This window comes from Acomys russatus, chromosome 3 (assembly GCF_903995435.1).
Source record: "Acomys russatus chromosome 3, mAcoRus1.1, whole genome shotgun sequence".
Taxonomy (NCBI): Eukaryota; Metazoa; Chordata; class Mammalia; order Rodentia; family Muridae; genus Acomys; species Acomys russatus.
The window spans coordinates 56,345,518-56,360,349 of NC_067139.1; the positions used below are offsets into that span (position 1 = coordinate 56,345,518).

Sequence of the window (14,832 nt, forward strand, 5' to 3'; positions counted from 1 at the left end):
AATCTTGTCTCAAACAACCAAAATAAAATTTAAAAATAAATAAAAAAATTTAAATGAGCAATTATCTTCACAACCATTAGTAAAATGTTTGGTTATACAAAATTAAGATGAACATATCTGCACTGGTGTCACAATCCTTCCAGTGGAGTCTGTATAACAAGTACCTCATGGCCTGAGGCTACGGCCCGCCCCAAAAGGGAAGAGCCTCCTGGACTGGGGCTGATGTTTCTGCCAGGAGAAATTGAACTACAGTTCTTTTCTCTTATTGTTCTAGAATCTATTCTTTTTTCTTAACTCTATTTCACTCCCAAATCAGGACTTTTCAGGCATGAGGCAACCCTAACTTGGGACTGCGGCCAGGGACCATCCAGGTCCAGAGTAGTTCTACTTCTCTTCCACTTATTAAAAGAAACATGACTAAAAATTAATAATTAGTTAATAAGTTATATTATGGGTTACAAAAAATAGAGTATTTCAAAAAAATTCCAGATAGTGGTGCTCAGATATCAAAAAAGGAAACTAAAGAAAAAACTGTCCTGGCACATAGGTGCGGGCATAAGTTTTGTTAGGGAGAGAACATTGACCCTAAACAAAAAGAACACATACGTATTGATACCAGGCCAGTAACTTAAAAGTGATGACGTCTTTGCTGTGTGTTCCGTACCCTGTATTGTTACATTTAAAGTTATAATTCAAAATATGGCAGCACAATAGCTTTACATTCTGTACCTGCACTGTGTATGCTTGATTGCTCACTGACGTCCTTGAATCTACTCTGTGGGAAAATGTAACCACAAACCCCCCTGCTTTTAAAATAAATGTACAAAATTTAGACTGCTTGACTCAAAAATACACTCAAGTACAGACTCGATCTTGAGTTTTGTCTCTGTTTGTCATCACCTTATCTTTGTCCACCGACGCTTCAAAAACTCCCAATCCCAAGGACCTATCCCCAACTGAGCCGGTCCGTGACACACTGGAAATAAGTTGGTTGTTCTATAACTCCACCCCCCCCGACTCTCTTTCTCTTACCATGTCATTAGTACACCGTAGATATAAAATGTCCCTTCTTGGTTTATCAAGAGCAGCTCTTGCTCTTATAGCACCAGGACATAATCTAACCTGACATAAATAATGATTTTTTTTGAGAAGTTTATTTAAAAATACCATGCTTTGTTTTCAGGACTCTCTATTTGGAATTGGATAACCAATTGTGGTGTGCTATTTTCTAGAGAAGACTATTTCTCCCACTCTTCTCCAGTGTTGAGGCCTCCCGGGCTCTGCCCTCCTCCTTGGTCCCCCCCCCCCCACCCAGCCACTTTAGCATGTCTACAGCGTGTCTCTTGTTGTTTTCCTTGTTTAGCTTTGTGTAGGCAGTCACGTTTCTGAGACCTTAAGGGTGTAGCTTCTAACATTTCTAGGAGATACGCTCTCACAGCAACCTCCCTATTCCTCAGGCCCTTACAACCTTTCTGTGTCCTCCTCCACCATGGTCCCTGAGCTTTAGGTACAGGAGTTGTTATATACTTACATATCTGTGTAAGCTGGGACTAGGCGCCATAACTTTGCATTTTGCTTGGTTGTGGTTATCTGCAATGGTCTCCTTCTGTTGCTAAGAGAAGTTTCTTCCTTCCTTCCTTCCTTTCTTCCCTCCTTCCGTTCTCTTTCTGCTGTTTCATACATTCCTAATTCCCTTTTTCCTATTTATTTATTTAATCACTTACAGCCTGATCCTAGTCCCATCCTCACGCCATCCCCCTTCCCTCATTCCCCCCTTCTTCTCAGAGATGGTACCCAAGGGGAACCAACCTACCCTGGCACCTCAAGTTGCAGCAGGACTAAGCACATCTTCTCCCACTGAGGGCAGGCAGACAAGGCAGCCCAGGTATGGGAAAGGGATCCAAAGGCAGGCAACCGAGTCAGAGATAGCCTCTGTTCCCATTGTTACCAGGACCCACATGATGACCAGGCTGCACATCTGCTACATATCTGCAGTGGGTTTAGATCCAGCTCATGCATACTCTTTGGTTGGTTGTTCAGTCTCTCTGAGACCCCATGGCCTAGGTTAGTTTATTCTGTAGGTCTTCTTGTGGAGTCCCTGACCCCTCCCTCAATCCTTCCTCCCACTCTTCCTTCCACAAAATGACCTGAGCTTGGCCTATTGTTTGGCTGTGGGTCTCTGCACCTGTTTCCATCAGCTGCTGGATGAAGCCTCTCAGTTATGCTAGGCTCCTGTCTGCAAGCATAGCAGAGTATCATTAATAGTGTCGGGGTTGGCTTTCTCTATGAGGTGGTCTCAAGTTGGGCCAGTCATTGGTTTGCCATTCCCTCAATCTCTGTTCCATCTTTATCTCTACACAAATTTTGGGTTGAAGATATTATGGGTGTGTTGGTGTCCCCCTCCCTCCATTGGAAGTCCCATCTGGCTGCAGGAGGTGGCTCAACTTTAGGCTTCCTGTCCCCTGCTGCTAGGAGTCTCAGCTAGGGTCACCCCCATAAACTTCCGGGAGCCTCTCCTGTCCCAGAGATGTACCCCAACTGATTTCCTTTCTCTTTCCCAGTCCTCTCCCTACCTCCACTCTCCTCACACCTGATCCCCATCCCTATTACCCTCCCTACCCCATCTCCCACCCTGTTCCCTCCCTCTATCTACTTCAAATGTACATTTTATTTCCCCTTCTAAGTGAGATTCAAGCATCCCTCAGGCCCTCCTTGGCTTCTTTGGGTCTATGGATGGTAGCATGCTTAACTTGTACTTTATGGCTAATATCCGTTTATAAACTGGTACCTACTCTACTTGTCTTTCTGGGTCTGGGTTACCTCACTCAGGATGAGCTTTTCTAGTTCTATCCATTTACCTGCAAATTTCATGATGACTTTGTTTTTAATAACTGAGTAGTGTTCCATTGTGTAAATGTACACATTTTCTTTATCCATTCTTTGCATGAGGGGCATCTAGGTTGTTTCCAGTTTCTGGTTATTATGAATAAAGCTGCTATGAACATAGTTGAACAAGCATCCTTGTAGTATGGTAGAGAATCTTTTGAATATATGCTCTCCATTGCTGGTGGGAGTGCAAACTTGTACAACCACTTTGGAAATCAAACTGGAGGTTTCTCAGAAAATTGGCAGTACCTCTACCTTAAGACCCAGCAGCAATGGAGGAGTGTTCCCCTTGCTCCACATCTTTGCCAGCATGTACTGTCGTTTGAGGTTTTTTTTTATTAATTTATTCATATTACATCTCAATTGTTAGCCCATCCCTTGTATCCTCCCATTCTTCCCTCCCTCCCGCTTACCCCCTACTCCCCTCCCCTATGTCTGTGACTGAGGGGGACCTCCTCCTCCTGTATATGCTCATAGGGCATCAAGTCTCTTCTTGGTGACCTGTTATCCTTCCTCTGAGTGACACCAGGCCTCTCCATCAAGGGGACGTGGTCAGAAATGGGGCCCCAGAGTTTATATGAAAGTCAGACCTCACTACCCACTTAACAGTGGAGAATGTCCAGTCCATTGGCTAGGTCTGGGTAGGGGTTCGAAGTTTACTGCCTATATTTTCCTTGGCTGGTGCCATAGTTTGAGCAGGAAGGACCCCAGGACCCAGATCTGCCCATCATAATGTTCTTCTTGTAGGTTTTCAGGATCCTCTGGATCCTTCGATTTCCCCATTCTCCCATGCTTCTCTCACCTAAAGTCCCAATAGAATGTCCTCCCCTCTGACCCACTTTCCTGGTAAGTAAAGTCTTTTATGGGACATACCCCTTGGGCTAGTGTCTCAGTATAAGTGAGTATATACCGTTTGTCTCTTTTTGCTTCTGGGTGAACTCACTCATGATAATTTCTAGTTAAATCCATTTGTCCACAAATTTCAGGAATTCCTTGTTTTTAATAGCTGAATAGTATTCCATAGTGTAAATGTACCACAGTTTCTTTATCCATTCTTCTACTGAGGGACACTTAGGCTGTTTCTATGTTCTGGCTATTATGAATAAGGCAGCTATGAACATGGTTGAGCATATGTCCCTGTTGTGTGGTAGAGCATTTTCTGGGTATATACCAAGGAGTGGAATAGCTGGGTCTTGAGGAAGCCCTATTCCCATTTTTCTGAGAAAGCACCAGATAGATTTCCAAAGTGGTTGTACTAGTTTGCATTCCCACCAGCAATGAAAGAGTGTTCCTCTCACTCCACATCCTCGCCAACATGTGGTGTCACTTGAGTTTTTTATCTTAGCCATTCTGATGGGTGTAAGATGGAATCTCAGTGTCATTCTGATTTGCATTTCTCTGATGACTAACGACGCTGAGCATTTCTTTAAGTGTTTCTCAGCCATTTGATATTCCTCTGTTGAGAATTGTCTGTTTAGTTCCGAGCCCCATTTCTCAATTGGGTTATTTGCTTTGGTGGTGTTTAATTTCTTGAGTTCTTTATATAATTTGGATATTAGACCTTTGTCAGATGAAGGGTTGGTGACGATCTTTTCCCAGTCTGTAAGCTGTTGCTTTGTTCTGTTGATAGTGTCTCCTGCCTTACAGAAGCTTCTCAGCCTCATGAGGTCTCATTTATTCATTGTTGACCTTAAGGCCTGGGCTGTTGGTGTTCTGTTCAGGAAGTTGTCTCCTGTGCCAATATGTTCCAGGCTCTTCCCCACTTTTGCTTCTAACTGACTTAGTGTGTCTGGTTTTATGTTGAGGTCGTTAATCCACTTGGACTTGAGTTTTGTGCATGGTGACAATAGGGGTCTAATTGCATTTTTCTACATGTAGACATCCAGTTAGACCAGCACCATTAGTTATCACTTGAGTTTTTGATCATAGCTCTTCTGATGGGTGTAAGATGGAATTTCAAATTAGTTTTGGTTTACATTTCCCTCATGACTAAGGATGTTTAACATTTCTTTACGTGCTTCTCAGCCATTAGAGATTCCTCTGTTAAGAATTCTCAGTTTAGCCCTATAACCCATTTTTTTAAATTGGGGTTTTTGGTTTGTTGGTGTTTAATTTTATTAGTTCTTTATATATTATGGATTTTAGCCTTCTGTCAGATGTAGGGTTAATGAAGATCTTTTCCCAGTCTTCAGGCTGCCGTTTTGTCCTATTGATAGTGTCCTTTGCCTTGCAGAAGCTTTTCAGTTTTATAAGGTCCCATTTCTTAATTGTTGATCTTAGGACCTGAGCTATTGGTGTTCTGTTCAGAAAATTGTCTCCTATGCCAATGCGTTCAAGGCTTTCTACACTTTCTCTTCTATTAGATTTAGTGTTTCTGGTTTTATGTTGAGGTCTTTTGATCCACTTGGACTTGAGTTTTGTGCAGGGTTATAAACATAGATCTATTTGCATTTTTCTACATGCAGACATCCACTTAGACCAACACCATTTGTTGAAGATGCTTTCTTTTTTCCATTGTATGGTTTTGGCTTCTTTGTCAAAAATCAGGTTTTCATAGGTGTGTGAGCTTATTTTTGTGTCTTTGATTTGATTTCATTGATCAACATGACTTTTTATGCTAATACCATGAGGTTTTAATTATTATTACTTTGGGGTACCGCTTGAAATCAGGGATGGTAATACCCCCAGAAGTTCTTTCATTGTACGGAATTGTTTTAGCTATCCTGGATTTTTAAGTTTTCCATAGTAAGTTGAGGATTGCGCTTTTAAGATCTGCGAAGAATTGTGTTGTAATTTTGATGGGAATTGTATTGAATCTGTAGATTGCTTTTGGTACAATGAACATTCTTACTATGTCAATCCTACTGATCTATGAGCATGGGAGAGCTTTCCATCTTCTGATATCTTCTTCACTGAGAAGTTTTTCTGATGAGATGTGAGGACTACACTTACCTGTGGGCATAAGGCAAATATTTAGGATGGAGTTAGGGATTTGCTGGCTTAGTAAAGTGGTGTTTGTAGGCTCTTCCTTCAAGACTCATGATATCACTAGCCCCGGGTAGTTGGCTATGCTTACAGTACTGGGCGTGATTTTCCTAATGCTGTGTGTGTGTGTGTGTGTGTGTGTGTGTGTGTTTGGTCTATTTACAGAGTTGTTGTCACTGCTAAGGCATGTGTGCCACCACTGTATCCTCAGGATTATCGTTTGATGCCAGTTGTTGCATCATTGCTGGGTGGGACTGTTTGTTGCTTTCTTTCAGGTACTATGAAAACTAGTCCCCAGGGAAGGAGGCATTCAGGTCAGTTGTATCTCAGGGGCCTCTCTTCCCTGTCTGAAGTGTGTGGTGTCTTTAGCAAGAGGACTTGTAGGTAACATTATACAGACTGAACAGGTTGTAGTTATATAAATATATTTATACACATATAAATAGTGTATATTTACATACATATGTAAATACATAATGATATGTAAATATTATATATTTATACATTAAAAATATACATAACAACAATTAATGAAAACAGAGACCATGAATTTGGAAACGAGCATGGAGGGATATATGGGAGTGCTTAAAGGGAAGAAATTACGTAATTATATTTTAATCTCAAAAGTAAAAGAATAATGAAAAACATCATGCGATCCAGGTAACAGACATATACATATACTCACATACACTATTTGATCTTATCAAACCAGACGTGCAGATCCCAAGAACAGTCATATGCCACATAATTGTATTTTAAAGGTCAGTGAGAGACCACACATATGACAGCAGTTGAGGAAGATTATAACATTTGAAGTACTTCTGTTAATTAACGACGGCCTAGCTGTCAGCTGTTTAGATACATAGATGCTTGCCATGCCACTGTGTTGCTTGCAATATGCTGTGCATGCCTGTAGCCTGCAGCCGACTATGTCACAGAACTGAGCGGTGTAGCAGGCTTTACTGCCTAGATTTGCACAAGCACAGTGACTGATGCTCACCCACTTATAACATCATCTAGAATTGCAGTTCTCGAAGCGTATCCTTATCTAGGTAATGCATATCTACACTTTAATCTAAAGTGCTGTGATTCTATAGATTTGAAGGGACCCTTTACAACGCCATTGTGTGGAGTCGTAGACAGGCACTGTGCAGCTCTTAGGGATATACCATTTACATTGTGGCAGTCATAGATTTGCATATATCTCTCAGAAGATGCCAACACATTCCCTCATTCTAACAAAATGAGTCTATGGCAGGGAGGTTCTAGTAGGTGGAAGTAAAGTGCCTGAACAAGGGAGTTCCTCTTCTAATTTTTACAGAGGCAATGTAAGCTAGCTGTAGCCCTGCCAATTCAGCTTTCTCTAGGAGTTCTACTCTGCTGTGAAAAGCGATGTACTTCATTATCCCAGAAGAAAGAATGGGGATATGAGCCAAGAAAAACATAATGTATTTCATAATTCATGAATATGGAAAAAGAATCCTCCATGAAAAGGATGCGTTGGAATATCCTATTCATCTTGAAGCTACTGCCAATAGCTGTATTTCTTCTGCCATCCTTCCCAGGTGGACAAATCACTGAGGTGGTAAAAGAGGCTTGGCAGCATGGTCCAGCAGGCAGCAATTAGAATACGCCTTGTGCATATTCAGTTGGCTTGAAGTGGTGGAAGATCAAGTGGTACTGGTTTGGGGGTTGGGAGGCAGGCTGGTCTCATGCATGAGGCTGTGCTGCTTACTGTGTGCTGCATCTGAGTAGTAACTGGACAGAGGGCCTGGCATTTTCAGTTTGGCCCATTTAAGTGTAGCAGCATTGGTGTTGCAGTTGGCAGAGGGCTCTTCTGAGTAAGCAGAGTGGCTGACAGTATGTAGCTCCCAATGGGGGACGGGGCTAGAGAAAGTGTAAACTCTAGGCTTCTTTATCTTGTCTTTATCTTGTATTTATTTACATGTGCCCCAGTTAGTCAGTTTCAGTGGCTGGCAAAGAAAAGTCTTACCTAGAGGATTTTTTTCTTTCCTTCTTTTTTTTTTTTTTGAGGTGTCATTTTTGTAGTTGTGACTATAGCAAGATTTTCAATTGAGTCTAAGTTATGTTTTAAGGGAAAAACATTTTGTTCATGAAATTGTAAATATACTAAAACTGAATTGTATGATTGCAATGGCATGGTGATATGATAGCAAGAAAATTTATATGTGTACATATATAGATATATAAATGCATGTATATGTTATTATGCAGTGTATTACATAGTAGAACATTTACTTTGGGCCTATACATAACCTTCAGTTAGTACTTATATAACTCACCAAGGAAGGCCTCATTATTCCTGCTTTTATAGACGTAAATCTGAGGCTGAGTAGCGTTAGATTCCCATTTCTGGGAAGCGGAAGGGGTGGGTCTGACCAGCTATGTCCTCAAGCACTTCTGCATAATAATCAGGTTTCTGAGTTCATTCCCTGAGGATATTTGAATGTTGCTGCTCTTTGCAGACCCTCTGCCTCAGTTCCCTTTCCTGTTGCTGTGATAAAGTGTCCTGACAAAAGCAACGTGAGGGACAAAGACTTTACTTGGTTCCCCGTCATCATGCTGGAAATTCAGTGTCGGAAGCTGGTCACGTTGCATCTGCAGTCAGGAAGCAGGGAATGGTTCGCTCACAATTAAGACAGGTCTTCCCTAAGCAACCGACACAGGCAAGATAATACCCACACCATGCCCAGAGGCCCTTCTCCCAGGTGATTCTAGATGCTGTCAAGTTGACAATGAACACTGCCGCAGTGACCAACCATCCCAGTTGCTTGGGAGTAAGGATTTTCCTAGAATATTAGACTTATTATTATTTCAATATCCAAAGCTTTTTTAATAACAGTAAGATCCAGGATTAGTTTTTGTAGCCTCGGCTGTACCTTTGGCCTCTGGCACGCTCGGACTTCTGGCCCTTGGAGCGGAAATAGGGTTTGGTGTGGCTGTGTTGGGTCCTTGGGTCCTTGCCAAAATGCCGGTACACCTCTCTGCCCTTCCGAGGGCCAGAAAGGAGCATGGTGCCTCAGCCTTCGGGAGACTCCAGGGCCAGCTGGTCGAAGGTGAGAATCTTGCCCCTGCTGCTCACCCGTAGTGCACACACCTTCAGCTTGGGCACTTCCAGGGTCCTCTCATCATCTGTGCCCATCCCCACAACCACAGCGGTTTTGTTTTCTCGGCCAGGAAGTTTCATCTTTCGGGTCATGTGTGACAGGGGCAGAGGTGGCCAGTTGGTGCGACTCATGAACAGCCTTTTCAGCACAACTTGATTGAAGGTGGAGTTGGTTCATCTGGCCAGAAACCTGTACAGCTTGTCTAGCAGCCACAGGTAGATGTCCTGGCTCTTGGGTTCCTTGCACTGAACCGTTTGGTCCTTGTTGTGACAAACGTCAACACCCATGATGGCACCTCCTGCCCAGCCAGGTCCAGAAAAGCTAGACTTGCTATTAAAGCCAGAAAAACATCATAGGAACAGGGAGAAGATGGTCAGTGTCCTCTTGCATGCTCTGGCAGCGATTAGGTAGGTAAGCTGAGTGTGGAGATGACTGGAATGGTTTGCTATCCTTCATGGTGCTTCTTTGATCTGGAAAGTTTATATTGTGGTGTAGTTTTACTGTTAGAAGGTAGAAAAGATGTGAGAAGAGAGTGCAGAGACCTTGGAGGCTCTGTCTTCATCTGTGATCTTCCTCATAGTCCTTTTAAGAGACGAAGGTGAATTATAGATAATTGCACAGATATTTATATATCTGATGAGCTCAGTCTGGGCCATGGCAGTTGCCTGTCGGTTAGGTGGCTCCATCTTGGCTTTAGCTTGGTAGATTTCAGTGAACCTGAATGTGAGCTGTTCCTCTCTCATTGCAGGATGTCAGAAACTCAAGTGCAGTCTTTAGCAACTATCTACATCCTGGGAGTGGAAACATTAATAATAAATTTGTTTAGTTTAAAAGGGCAGCTTGTTATTGGAAAGCTTCTGCTCCTTTGGGGTGCCTCCTTCAGGTCTGATCACCTCCTGTTGGATGATCTGCCTGGAGGCCTGGCCACAGACAACAGGTAGCTTATTTAGTTCCATTTTTTGTAAAAACAAGAGCAAATGTCTTCAAAGTTGATGCTGTGCTGTCGTTGGATACCTAGACATTTGGTTTTTAACCAAGAGACTACTTTGCAAATTTGGCCACTCAGTTTTTGAGTCTGTTTTGACTTTCCTCAACTGGTTTGGCTACAGAGGACAGGAGATTTTGCTGGTTGCTGTGACAGCTGACACTGGGACACTGTCCTTGAATGGCTGTCAGGGTGGAGTGTTCACGGGCTATTCCTTAGCCAGTGGAGTGAGAGAGAGTCCCCTCCTCAGAAATGTCTCCTCAGGTTGGGCAGTTTCACCCTTTGCATGTCAACATTCAAAAAACGAGGCAAAGCAAAGCAAAACAAAACAAGCAAACGAACAAACCCCGCCCCCCCCCAATGATTAAATGCTCTGAAGGAATCCTTAAAGGTGACAGCTGTTTAAATCTTCCTGCTGTCATTCACAGAAAGTGGCCTCTGATGACTGGTAGCTTTCCTTCTAGCTCAGAGCCAAGATTAGCAGTGCCTTTTATTACTTTTATCTATTAAATAGTGGGTATCTTTAAATAGTTTTAGGAATGCAGTATTTTGCTGCGAATCCATTTGGTTCTGGACTTTTTTGTTTGTTTGTTTGTTTGTTTTAAACTAGATGGCTTTTTATTACTATTTCAAGTGCCCTTTTATAATGGGTCTGTTTAAGTTGTTGACTTGTTGGTTTAATTTTGGTGGTTTTGTTGAATCAAGAAATTCATCCATTTCTTTTAGGTTTTCTAGTTTAATGGAGAAGAGATTTTTTTTTTTAAAAAGTATTCCTTTTTTGGTGTATCTATTGTAATGTTTCTGCTAATTTAGGTCATGTCTCTGTTTCTTTTAGTTAGTTGGGCCAAGGGTCTGTCTGTCATACTTCTCAGAGAATCAGCTCTTGTATTTTTTGATTTGTATTGTTTGTTTCTATTTCAATAATATCTGTTCTGACTTTCATTATTTCTTGCTGCTGGTTGGGTTTGGATTTGATTTGTTCTTGTTTCTCCAAATTTTGAGTTGCATCATTATTTATGTTCTGACTTTTTAAATATAGCCACGTAGAACTATAAATTTCCCTTGTAGGACTGCTTTCATTGTATTCTGGAGGTTTTGTTGTATTGTCTTTTTATTTACATTTACTCCTAGGATTTAAAAAATTTTGTTTCTTGATTTCTTTTCCAACTCATTTATCATTCAGCAATGTTGCTTAATCTCCATGAGTCTGTATACTTACTAGAGATTTATTTGCTGTCAATTTTAAGTTTTACTGCACTGTGATCACATAGGATATACAGAGTTATTTCAATCTTTTTGAATTTATAAAGATTTATTTTTTGTCCTAGGATGTGGTCTACCGTAGAAAAACTTCTGTGTGCTGTTAAATAAAATATATATTCCTTGGAGTTTTGGTGGAATATTCTATATCTATACTAAGTATCTTTGATGTATAATCTCCATTAATTCTGATGTTTCTCCGCCTAACGTTTTGTCTAGATGACCTGTATATTGGAGAGAGTAGATTATTAAAACCATCAACTATTAATAGGTTGATGTTAATCTGTCTTTAAACCCAGCACTATATATATTTTTAGGAAATTGGATTCACCAGAACTTGGTGCATATATGTTTAGGATAGTAATGTCTTCTTTAGGATAGAGGGGTGAGTTTCAGCACCCTTATAGCATTGGGCTTTTGGAGTTATAGCCCTCATGAAGTGATGGAGTATGTTGATCTTCTCTCTGGGGGAGATTCAGCCGCATGGCTGGGAAAAGGGATGAAAACTGGGTTTTGGTAGTGTGGTCTATGTAGACACTTAGATTCTGTGGCTACAGGAAGCTCCAGTGAACATAGCCAGGATGGAGTTTTCCCTGAAAAGGCCGCATGCACAGTCCAGATGCTGGATGCTGCTGGCTGTGAGGATGAGCTGGGGTCGGATCTTTTTTTTTTTTTTTTTTAGATTTTTTTTTTTTTATTAATTTATTCTTGTTACATCTCAATGTTTATCCCATCCCTTGTATCCTCCCATTCCTCTCCCCCCCCATTTTCCCATTATTCCCCTCCCCTATGACTGTTCCTGAGGGGGATTACCTCCCCCTGTATATTCTCATAGGGTATCAAGTCTCTTCTTGGCTACCTGCTGTCCTTCCTCTGAGTGCCACCAGGTCTCCCCCTCCAGGGGACATGGTCAAATGTGAGGCACCATAGTACGTGAGAAAGTCATATCACACTCTCCACTCAACTGTGGAGAATACTCTGACCATTGGCTAGATCTGGGAAGGGGTTTAAAGTTTACCTCCTGTATTGTCCTTGGCTGGTGCCTTAGTTTGAGCGGGACCCCTGGGCCCAAATCTGCCTATCATATTGTTCTACTTGTAGATTTCTAGGACCCTCTGTATCCTTTTATTTTGCTATTCTCCCATGCGTCTCTCATTTAGAATCCCAATAGGATGCCTTCTGGGGTCAGATCTTGAGGGCCCTCACATGCCTCGAGAGGCACATGTCTTGCTGTCCTCTGAGCTCAGCCTCACATAACTTTTCTGTATCTTAATGCACATGGTATAATCTGAAAAGCCATAGCTTTGGAATATATCTTTTGTGGATCCATCTGGAACTTGTGAGGAGTCTAGCTTGGGTTGGTTTTTATACCTGTTCCCATTAGATACACATGACAACCTTTTGGCTTCTTATACCTCTTCCCATAAACCCACAGTGCAAGGCCACAACTATATACTATATCTGACTATAGCTTAATATCATAGTATGTATCTAAAATCTATAAAAACTTGCCATAAACTCTGTTTCCCTTCACTCCCCACATTTGCTGTGTTCTAAGCCACTCAGATATAATGCTTTGTTTTAAGAAAACTCTTAATTATGTCTATTTTTCTTGTATAATAATCCACTATTTAGCCATGGAAGAGGAAGGGAAAACCCAGTTTTATGTGTTATGTAAGAGATATGTCTTTTTGATGTAAGGTGACTTGTCCTGTAGAATTGCAATGAACATGCATCTTCCAAGAATTAAATTTACTGTGTGAGAAAGATTATAGTTGGCATGATCCTAAGTAGTCACCTGGTGAATGAGTAAGCCTTGTGTTTCATATCTAATCCCCTCTGGTAAATATTGTGGGTAAGGAGAAACTAAATCAAAATTCAAGTGTTCAAGTGGAATTTTGGGCACTTCCCATGATTTTCTCTGTGACTCAAGACATGATAAAATGGTGTCTGTAGACTAGAATTGGCCAGCTGTGGTCTATGCACCAGTCAAGATAATGTTTATTTTGGTAGGTAGAGTTCATCGGAGGCTTGGCATACCCATTTGTTCCTTTATTTTCCTTGCTGCTTTTGTGCTACAGTAGCAGAATTGAGTCTTTGCAACAGAGACATTTGGTCTGCAAAACAAAATTGTTTGTTATCTGGCCCTTTTCAGGGAAGCTTTCCAACCCCTGGTTTTGATCATCTGGGGCAGTAGGTTTGTGAAGTGTTCTAGTGGAATCCTAAAGTTCTGAGGGTGAGCCAGGGTCTTCCCCAGGGTACGATGGAGCAGCGTGGGGCCCCATGTCCAGTTTCATCTAGAATACTTTGGTGTCCTCTTTGCTGTCACTCTTCTGTGTGTGACTTGATAGGAAGAAATCATTGTCTTGTGTAAAGTTAATGTCAGACATGCTGATCTGAAAGCACAGAAGGGCATTTCACAGAGAGAGAGAGGAGTTTCTCTGAATGTGTCTCTGGTTAACCTACCCTATTGTAGAGTAAGATCGGAACCCTAACAAGAAATCATCAACTAAGCGAAACAAAATCCTTGATGAGAATTTGGAAGCTGCGATAAACTTCTGTTAAGTATTGGCCTGGTGGAGATTGCTTTAAGTCTCCAGTGGTCCATTGCACATTTTGTTTTTAAATAGGCAAAGATGATCAACTTCCTGTGCTGCAATCATTGTTTAAAAAAGAAAAGAAAAGAAAATAAAAAAGGTGCTAGGTATAGTGATACACATATTTAATCCTAGCACCTGGGAGGCAGAGGCAGGTGGCTCTCTGTGAGTTGGAAGCCAGCCTCGTCTACGTAGTGAGTTCAATTCTAGCCAGAGCTACAAAAGTGAAATCCTATCCCCCCCCCCCAAAAAAACCAGAACAAAACAACACCTAAGAAAATATGGCTGTAATTGAATATACACACTCACAGGGTTGCTTACTCTTTTTTCTGTTACTGCAACAAAAACCCATGAGGCCAAGTACATTATAAAGAAGAACGTTTTGGTTTTTGCTCATGGTTCCAGAGGCTGGTTCAATATCTGCATGACATCTGTGGGTGCCTTCTTGCTGCTTTTCAACATGCCATCAAGGGGACAGACAGTGTCAGCTTGGGTCTCTCTTCCTCTTTATTAGGCGTACTTACGGGATCACGAGGGCTCCACTTTTTTTTCCTTTTTCTTCTTTTTATTAATTCATTCATATTACATCTCAATAGTTACCCCATCTCTTGTATCCTCCCATTCTTCCCTCCCTCCCACTTTCCCCCTACTCCCCTCCCCTATGATTGTGACTGAGGGGGACCTCTTCCCCCTGTATATGCTCATAGGGTTTGAAGTCTCTTCTTGGTAGCCTGTTATCCTTCCTCTGAGTGCCACCAGGCCTCGCCATCAAGGGGACGTGATCAAATATGAGGCACCAGAATTCATGTGAAAGTCAGACCCTCCTCTCCACTCAACTGTGGATAATGTCCTGTCCATTGGCTAGATCTGGGCCGGGGTTCGATGTTTACTGCACATATAGTCCTTGGCTGGTGCTATAGTTTGAGCAGGACTCCTGGAGGGCCCCAGTTTCACAGGTGTATCTGATCCTGACTAACTCTTGTTTCCACTA

General features: G+C 41.8%; 1 protein-coding gene and 1 pseudogene across 4 annotated transcripts in view; one reads left to right on the top strand and one right to left on the bottom strand.

Moving 5' to 3' along the window:
- The window catches only part of Erc2 (ELKS/RAB6-interacting/CAST family member 2), a 925,224-nt gene that overhangs the window by 176,059 nt on the left and 734,333 nt on the right, over positions 1 to 14,832 (top strand). The gene's annotated exons all lie outside the window — the stretch shown is intronic.
- LOC127184457 (60S ribosomal protein L18-like) lies at positions 8,711 to 9,286 on the bottom strand (annotated as a pseudogene).